This window comes from Triticum dicoccoides, chromosome 1B (assembly GCF_002162155.2).
Source record: "Triticum dicoccoides isolate Atlit2015 ecotype Zavitan chromosome 1B, WEW_v2.0, whole genome shotgun sequence".
NCBI lineage: Eukaryota > Viridiplantae > Streptophyta > Magnoliopsida > Poales > Poaceae > Triticum > Triticum dicoccoides.
Window position 1 is genome coordinate 142,498,265 of NC_041381.1, and position 9,419 is coordinate 142,507,683.

General features: G+C 42.6%; 1 long non-coding RNA gene across 15 annotated transcripts; it reads right to left on the reverse strand.

Annotated features, from left to right (window-relative positions):
- Positions 1 to 305: 305 nt before the first annotated feature.
- On the reverse strand, positions 306 to 8,293 carry LOC119323871. Of its 15 annotated transcripts, XR_005156582.1 has the most exons (7): positions 7,711 to 8,293; positions 6,612 to 7,618; positions 5,587 to 5,637; positions 5,360 to 5,433; positions 1,597 to 5,289; positions 669 to 1,467; positions 306 to 524 (listed from the first exon to the last, which is right to left on the reverse strand). It is a non-coding gene; the product is annotated as an uncharacterized LOC119323871 (long non-coding RNA). The 15 variants fall into 15 exon arrangements; XR_005156579.1 differs by having other exon boundaries at positions 1,597 to 5,637; positions 6,612 to 6,720; positions 7,496 to 7,618; XR_005156587.1 differs by lacking the exon at positions 5,587 to 5,637 and having other exon boundaries at positions 1,597 to 5,433; positions 6,612 to 6,702; positions 6,778 to 7,618.
- Between the last annotated feature and the right edge of the window lie 1,126 nt (positions 8,294 to 9,419).

A 9,419-nucleotide genomic window follows, 5' to 3' on the forward strand; every position in this document is an offset into this window, starting at 1 on the left:
CAGCTAACAATTAAGTCGCCAACAAATATATAGCTGAACAACATCCATACGAAGTAGAAATTACGTAGTCCTATTTAGACAGAGGTCCACATGATTCATTATTACAATATCGCATAAAGAGAGCACAAATTCAGGCTTCTCGCTTATAAGAGGCATAAGATGTCTTACATACAAATCAAAAGCATATTCAGGCTTTTGGTCGACGTGGTAAGTAAGATGATATAGTATTATAGGAATGCAACTTCATTTCGTCATATCCAACGAAATATATGTTACACAGGACGCAAAGGTCCAAAGCATAAAGATTTATTACACATCATTGATGCATTTTATATAAATTTGTAGCATGATACCAAAGTATCAAGGTTCAGTACAACACCAAAAAGACACCATAGTGGTGGTTCTGGATAACTTATGTACACTGTTTTTACACAACATTGTTGTAAACTATATAGTAGAAAATTACATAGATATCTCTGTAGACACGCCTGCCATCCATTTTACTTGTGTTGTGATGCACCGATCTGCTTAAGGATATATCATGTTAGCCAACATACTTGTAATCATGTACATTGTCATGAATAGAACAATAGAACACCACTTCCAAGGGTAAGAGATTTATAATGGAGCAACCAAAGATAATTAAATGGGAGTAGATTATCACTAACCATATGCCCCCCTCCCCTCAGCATTGATGTGGCAAGCGGTCATCAGCATGTAGAAGAGGTGGGGAGAGCGCATGAGGTGATGCATGCTCCTGCAGTCGCTGTGGTCTGAACCTTTGACCAAACCGTCCTGTATTTTGTAACTACACACACCAAGGTCATATAGCATATAGTGCATAAGTAGGAAAAAATAATACAAAAGTCAATTGCATGTGAAACTGAACCATCAGATTTATAGTCCTTTAACATTGTGCCTGATCCAGTTTTCTGAAAGTATTAACAATCAAGCTTCTATCAGGAGTGCTATATCATAAGAAAATCATTTACCATATGAAACTTCCTGATCCTCTTTGTGCAATGCGGAGTAGGTGAAAGATGTGCAAACAATTATAATTGACTGAGCCAATGAGAATGAATGACATAACTGAAGAGGAAGTTATTAAGTCATGGTATGATCTTGCACAACATAATCTTGTGTTTCAGGTCACCAGTGATAAACGCTAGGAAAAGAGGAATATGTCATGGCCGAACTACACATTTTAGAGGCCAAAATATCATGATAGGATCACCAAAAAGTACCATTGCACTTGTGTGTGTGTGTTATCGTCATCGGCACCATGATGATAACCTTGAGGGCGTATGGGAAACACCACAAACCACATTTTCTTTTGCGTGAACTTACCAATCAAGCTCACTTGTGTTGTCATCTCTTCCTGAAACTCACACCGATGGCTCACCTCCTCAGCAACACATGATATCTCAGGTCATATGAACACCTACCTCCAAGCCATAGCTTGCACCACTACAAGCGAAAGGGAAAAATACAAATGAATTAATTCATGTACTAACAGGTTTCGGCGAGTACATGTAAACGAAGAAATGGCCAAGAGCAAAGGAATAAGTGAAAACAGATGGCATATCTTGAAGATACCTTTAACAGGAAACACGAAGGTACAAATGTAGATAAATTTATTGGGGCTATCCTCACAAATCACCTACAACAATTATACAGACCAATGCATGAGCTAAATCAACATGAGAGCTAATTATATATGCGCAAGGCATCCACAGAAATGATCTGGTTGTTCACAAACTCAAAACTAACATTTACTACATATTGATTTTACCAAGCATGATTCAAATCAAACTACCATTTGGTTCCCACTGCAGGACCTGTTGACATAATTACATAATGGCAAGACGAAACGGAAAGAAGAAAACCAAAATTAAAATCATAGTCCTAATATGTGTCATAGAGCGGAGGTAGAGTAAGCTCACCGGCTGACATCACCACTACGGTTAACAAACCAAAGAGAAACACTATGACTCGTGAATAATACTAAACTTGAGAGGACAAAACATTTCAAAATGATGTCTGTAACAAATACGATTGATCATGCTTCCCTAAACGGAAGTGTGGGCAAAAAAACAAAAATATGAATAACCTATTCAAGAATGTATTTTATATAATCAATTATCAATTATGTAAATGCTATGTAAAGTGGCACTGCTCACTATGAATAAACTAAGAGTGTTACCTCTAAAAGAAAATTAGTATGGGTCTTGCACTGTTAGTAGAATACAAAGCGCCAAGTGCAAGCTTTTGTCCACCAATCACAAAAAAAATAAACTGTAAAGCTAAATCACATCTCAAGGAAAGGGATGAAGAGTTCACTTACTTAACCTCTAAGATTTTCTCTATTAGATAATACTAAAAGGAAAAAGAGTACATACAATGCTTGCTGAAATAGAAAAAAACAAACATATACAATATAAAGCTTCTTGAAGGCAACCTGAAGAGTGCTTTATATTAAAAAATCAACTGAAACACTAAAGTTCTTACATCAGGAAGATAAATAATGGAAATGCAAATGACTTGAAAATAAAAATATAAGGATCTGGCTAGTGGGTATGTTATTTGCAATGGATGCAACTCACTGAGTTGTTTTGTACTATAAAAATAAAAATGCAAGAACCTGAACCGACCAATGACCAGAATCTACACAATTTCCTAACATCAGTTTGTAGCCATACCTAGGTTTGTTACTTCCTTATTTTTCAGATATTTCCCTATATTTTCCATGTAAGACGTAATAGCAAAGTGAGGAGTAAAGAGAAAAGAGAAAGTAGCCAGCTAAAGAATTCTGAAAAGTACTACAACCATAACTTTGGATGAGAGATATTGAACATTTCTTTCAATGCTTTTGTATTCCAAATGTTGATTTCCATACATCCTATCTAATTACGATAAGTTAAAGTACTTATGTGCAAAGAGCATTTCATTAAACCATCAACGCATTTGGGAAGAGCAAGCATACCTAAGAAAACATCACAGAAAAATCTAAATCTAGCTAAATGTAATCTCATGAATATGTGCATCTAATGAAGCTGAAATAAAAGGTATTCTACAGGGAAAAAATATGTTCCCAAACATGTGGGTCTCATCCCTGTAGCCAAGACCTCTTTTATTGTCTGCAAAGAAAAATCATGAACATAGTCATAGGACAACAAAAATGCTTTACTCCTTTACTAACGGAAAGAAACGCTAAAAGGGAACATAGAGCAGAAACCAACCCAAAATGCTAGCAAGAATTTTTTAAAGGGAACATAGAGCAGCACGAGCATGAGGCATAGAAAAATGGGGTCACCTTAAGATGTGGTTCTCTCTCAGTTCAAATCAGAAGGAAAGAACCACTATTATTGATTAGAGTTATTTGCAATTAGGCAAAGCACTACAACACTGGATCCTAAGCAACAGCTGAGGCATACAAAACTACAAGTGTTTGTTATTTTCATATATAAACAACCTATAGTATCTCAACCAGAACCAAAGAAAAACAAAAATCATGGTTAAGTAACCAGCAAAGGAAGAATGAACCTTTTTGGAATTTTAACGTAGAAAGACATGAAAAGTTGTTTTTTGCCTTCAATACTACACACATTAGGGGAGGTAGCTGCAGTTTTATTGCATAGTGGGCTCAGATTCACCTTTCCTCGATCATATAACCTACCCCCATCATCTCTTATCACCAGATCAATCTCTTTATATAGTAGAGCTGCCCTGGTTATCAGTCAACAAGAATGACCATCCAAGGACAACAATAAGTATCACATGATCAAAAAGGATTCTAGAGACAAGAGGGAGGATCCAACTTGATACCCACAGGTGCCTTGATTGCTCAAAGGCACAATAATTCCAGCCAAGGTAATCATCATCGCCCTAGCACGAACACCAGTTGAGCATAAATAAGCAACCCCTTTAAATACAAATAAAAATGGTTCGGGGTTCATTGCATAGCTGCCACGGACGCCATCGCCGGCGCCGCTGGTCTGCTGCCCTCCTCTGTGGCCGCTACTGCCGTGGTTGGTGGAAGCCACCTGTGTGGGAGGGAGGGAGGGAGGCAGCTGCAGGAGCGAGTGAGAGAGGAGGCGGCCACTAGGTTTTCATTGCAGGAAGCCGCGGTCATTTTATAGCCGGTACACGAAATGACACAGATGCCCTGATGGGGGCATGGTATTTCCATTTTGTTTCAATTGGAATTTTATCCAACGGCTCGCAACGATCTGGTAAATATCCGACGCCTCACGTGAGCCGAGCCCGAGATCCAACGGTCGGAATCGCATCAGGAAAACGATCGAACGGTCCAGAATCCAAATGAACGGGAGAGCTCCATTTTGCTTCATACTCTAACAAGGGGATACAAATAGAAAGGGTTCAGGGTTCATTGCATAGTGGTCTCAGATTCGCCTTTCCTCGATCATATAACCTACCCCGTCATCTCTTATCACCAGATCAATCTGTTTATACAATGGAGCTGCCCTGGTTATCACTCAACAAGAATGACCATCCAAGGACAACAACAAGTATCACAGGATCAAAAGGGATTCTAGAGACAAGAGGGAGGATCCAACCTGATACGCACAGGTGCCATGATTGCTCAACGGCACACTTATTTCAGCCATGATTAATCATCATCGCCCTACCACGAACGCCACCGATCAATCTAGCAAATCCAGGAGCATAGCTATAGGACCAGTGCATCCACATGTAAACCAGAGCATCACATGAGCTCCCATGATAGCAACTAAACATGAACAACAGCCTGCAAACTCTAAATGGCATGGATCCACAACTACATAGCTCAAGTAGGAACCGATGGATGAGTAGGGCATAGAGCATCAACCAAACGAGACCCACATCAATATAGCCATGGCCATGTCCCATAGGAAGATGGAGCTCACCGAGGGAGTTTGTAGCCGAGGTAGTACTCAGTGCGCGTCGGGGTTGCGCTTGAACGCCGTCCAACCGGCGAGGAACCGCATCGGAGTTGCGCCTTTCACCGTCCCGCTGACGAGCACGAACACATCAAACAACCAAGTGACTCCGTGCATGGAATACATGTCAAACAATATAAACAATCAGATATGCTATCACAACAGGTGAATAAACATCTAGTATAACAGAACCTAGGAAAGCAAATCAATATGGCCGGCGGGGAACGGAAGAGAAAGCAAAGCAAGCGTCCACTCTTGGCCACCCCTGCGCAAGAGGCTACAGTGCCTAGGCTGTGAGACTTCAAGGCTAGGGTGCTCGCCTGGCACGTTGAGTGACCTTACTTTGGTTCTAAAATACACACAAAATGACATCACTTGACAATATACCAGTAGTAACAAAATAATGTGCAAGATTGTACCTAGTGAGGGGTGAGTGCTTGGGAAGGACGTCGATGTTTCATATTGTGCTCCTCCACCTCCAATATACATGAACCTCAATTACAAATAAAAAGAAACAAAATCATAATTAGGCCCTCCAGTTAAACAAATAAGCTTGCAAAAATAGCCTTGTAAAAGGAACAAAATCTTACTGCTAGAAGAACCAAACTATTTAACAACTTAAAATGTGTTGCATACACGTCTTTACCTTCTTTCTGATATACTCTACATTCATGCATCAAAGTTGACATTGAAATATCTGGTAGTCAAATAATCCAGAAGATTTGTAAATAAATAAGCATCTATATATAAGATGCACAAATGGAGAGTGGACAGTAGGTTAGATTGACTCGGGTCTTGCTCAATGTAAGCTTTAAAAGCTCATGTGCTTCTTTATTTATCTGGAATGGGTCCATCATTTCTGAGTTAACTTGATTACATGAACAAGAATATGGTTTATAGAACCAGTGGTAATGGACAGTTACCACCACACAAGGATCAAACAAATCAAGTTTGTTATATAATGGATCAAACTGGACACTTTTCTGAGTACTAACCAAATATCACCGCAGATTGATAGACAAAAAGAAAGACGGCATTTATATATGTGAGTTAAGCTCAGAGGGTGCTTGGATCCAAGGGACTATTTTTAGTCTGACTAAAAATAGTCTCTTTTAGAGGCTAAAGTTCCAAGCACCCCTGACTAAAGAGAGGCTAGGACTAGTCTTGAGGCTAAAAAAATTTAGTCATAGGAAACCTACTAAAAATATGTATTAGCCCTCTCTCTCCTCATTTAATTCCTCTCCTTTAACACATGCGAGTTCTGGATTGGAGGGTTTGGAGGATAATAAATGCTCAATAACTTGATTTTAGTCTCTTTAGTATTTGGATCCAAGCATTGGTGAGGCTAGCAAGTTTTAGCCCCACTACTTTTAGTCATGGGACTAAAACGTATCCAAGCACCCTCTCAGTTGATTTGATCATGTGGATGCTATTTACGTGTTAATTAAAGACAATTGTACACAATGCATAGCAAGGTAGAACAAAAAAATGTCACATGGTACCATATGGATGCTATTTACTTATTTGGCTTGTTGTGGTTTAGATAAAAGACTTTTAGCATTCATAATAGTTCTTAAGCAATGCAAATATAAGCACATGGTACATGTAGTGCAATTAATTGTAGAGCTCTGATTGTCGATCAAACCATTTATAGGAAACATATAAAATTACCTGGTGAACTGTTCTTATTTGATGATGCTGGTACCCTCTTTGTAGTTACTGAAAATTTTGCCTCAGCCTTCACATATCAACAATCTTCGAACTGTGTGTCACTTGCAACCTTGTGAAGATGTGGCTTGAAAATATCAGAAGATCTCTCTCAGCCTACAATGCTCACCTTATTGTAATTTGGAAATGACATGATGGCAACCAGAACATTAGGAACATAATAATGGTTGCCAATCCAAGATTATACCAAATCCAGTCTTGGAACTGAATGAACAGTTCTTAGGCTTGCTCATACAAATTTGCATGGTCCATTTAAATCATTGTATCATCTTGTAAGTAAACCAGAACAAATGGCCGACTAAACGGCAGCATCACTCGATTTAGCATAGCCCTGAATGCAACTATTAGAGAAATAAGCCACAAATGGGGGATCAAATTTATCAGAAATAGCACGCATAGATTCTGCCATATAGTATCAAACGCTAAAAGATTCCTGCAACAATGGAAGTGGATGGAACAGAAATAACCTGAAAGGATAGAATTCAGCGTATATACGCTCTAGTATTTGTTGGATCCTAAGTAGCCTAGAACAATTTTATAGCTGAGAGATCTTTAAAGAACTAACACGTCCATATAATTGAGAAAATAAAAATCAAATATCAACAACGCAAGTATATGGACTGAATACTTGCTCAGATCAATATATTCATTCAGACTTGTCACTGAATACCAGACACATGACATGTCTCTCATAACCAAATAACCAGTTCAGTTTTGTATCAGAAATGAGGTACAACTTATGACTCCTATTAGTCCATACATTTGAAAATAAGAGTATTACTTTGCCACAAACCACAAAAAACACAATCCAAGATATGGTTGATTACCTGACCATCTCTTCCTGTCTGGAACAAAGGTTCCTGACCGTGACACCGCTTGGAGCCTCTTGATAATGTGACAATTTTTGTCGAGCTAAACAATCAACAGGGAGAGAAAACCAGCATAACGACCTGAAGATCAGAGAAAGAAGACACATACATAAACATGGATAACTGTGAGAAAATTGATGATCAGAGACAAAGGAGTAGGGAGAGGGATGCACCTGGCAATGGCCTTCATTGCCCGCTTCTGGTGTCCCGAGCCAGTCCAAGGCTTGCCACCGCTGCTGTTGCAAAAGTAGCCGTCGGGCGCACTGCAGAATCGGGGGTGGCGCAACTCGACTCGTGCTCCGCTTGCCAATCGCCGACAGTTAATGAAGAAGAGGAGAGGGGTTAGGGTTAGGGTTTGGAAAGTAGACTGAGAGAGCAAGAGAGAACTGAGACGGGCTAAGAGGAGAGCTGCACTTCTCCTGCCGAGTGCACGCGAGGATGATGGCAACGGCGACGACGCCGGGGATGCGGACGACGGGATCCGGCAGGCAGGGAGGAGGAGCCGGCGGCGGCGTGGGGCAGCTAGGGTTGGCGGGTTGAGTCTGAGCCCCTTGCCGCCCCGCAAAGCCCTTGGGCTTTTGGGCGGAGAAGGAGCACCTGGAGCTCAAGCTCGTCCATGGCGATGGGAAGGAGCGCCATGGTTGGTGGGAGGAATAACGTGGGCGCGGGAGCCGCCGCCACCGTCGCCAGATGAGGAGCGAGCGAGGGAGAGAGGAGGCTGTGTGGGAGGGAGGGAGATGCGGGGGGGAGGAGGAGCGAATGTGGGGAGAGGCAACGGCGGTGGCGGCCGGCGGCGGCGGGGCAGGGAGGGGCGTGGGAGGGAGAGAGAGGCGGGCGCGGGAGGGGGAGAAGGAGGCAAGCTGGAAGGGAAGGGGAACGACGGTCTCTACGGTCTCGCCCCTGCCTGCGCTATCAGATATTTTCTCAGCCAAGTGAAATGACGAGAATGCCCTCGGCAGGGCAGCGTAATTACGCGCGGTGGCATGGCCGGGCGGGACACGGCTGTAGAAAAATATCCGATGGCTGGAGACGACCGGGTAAACATCCGACAGCTGGAGACGACCGAGCCCAAGATCCAACGGCCATTACGCGCCAGGGAGCCAGATTGGATGGTCCACGATCCAAATGAACGGGAGAGCTCCATTTTGCTCCGGACTCTAACAAGGGGATGCACACAGCCAACCCAACACACACATGCGAAACACACCAGCAACTAGCAAAATCATAAAATCAAAAGCTATGCATAGGCATGGACAAAGGGATCAGATCAGCGATCGACAAACTATAACTGAGACAATATCCGCACTGACTACTTGTACTACTCTTAGTTATTACATCAGATAGTTCTTACCCTGAACTTATTCTTATCGTGAACTTATAGAAACGAAAGAAAACAGAATGACTAACATAGTAGTAATTCATCCCTGGACCTTTTAACTTGTACAAGTTGACTCTTTTCAAAGAAAAATGTGCTATGAGAGCAACTTCAATGGGGCGACCCGTTTCATCTGTCGCCGTCCGTTTGGGTCGGCGTGGACATAAAAGGCGGCCCAACGCGCCGACCCAAACGGACGCGCGGCCGGTTTTCGTCCACGGGCGACCCATTCCTGGCCATTTTTGAACCGGATTTGCGTCGGCGCGCACACGTGACGGATGTGCGCACGCTCGCCTTCTCCTTTCCTGGGCCCGTTGGTCGGTGGCACATTGGCCTCCCCCATCCAACAGCAACCCTTGCCCGCCTCTTTTGTCGCCGACGCCGCCGCCCATTTTTGCCTGCGACTCTGCCAGCTGCCCGCGTCTCCACATCCGCCCAGCAACGCCGCCCACTCCCATGTCGCCCGCCACCGCCGGGGAGCCGACAGCTTCCCACCCCCGCGCCCCC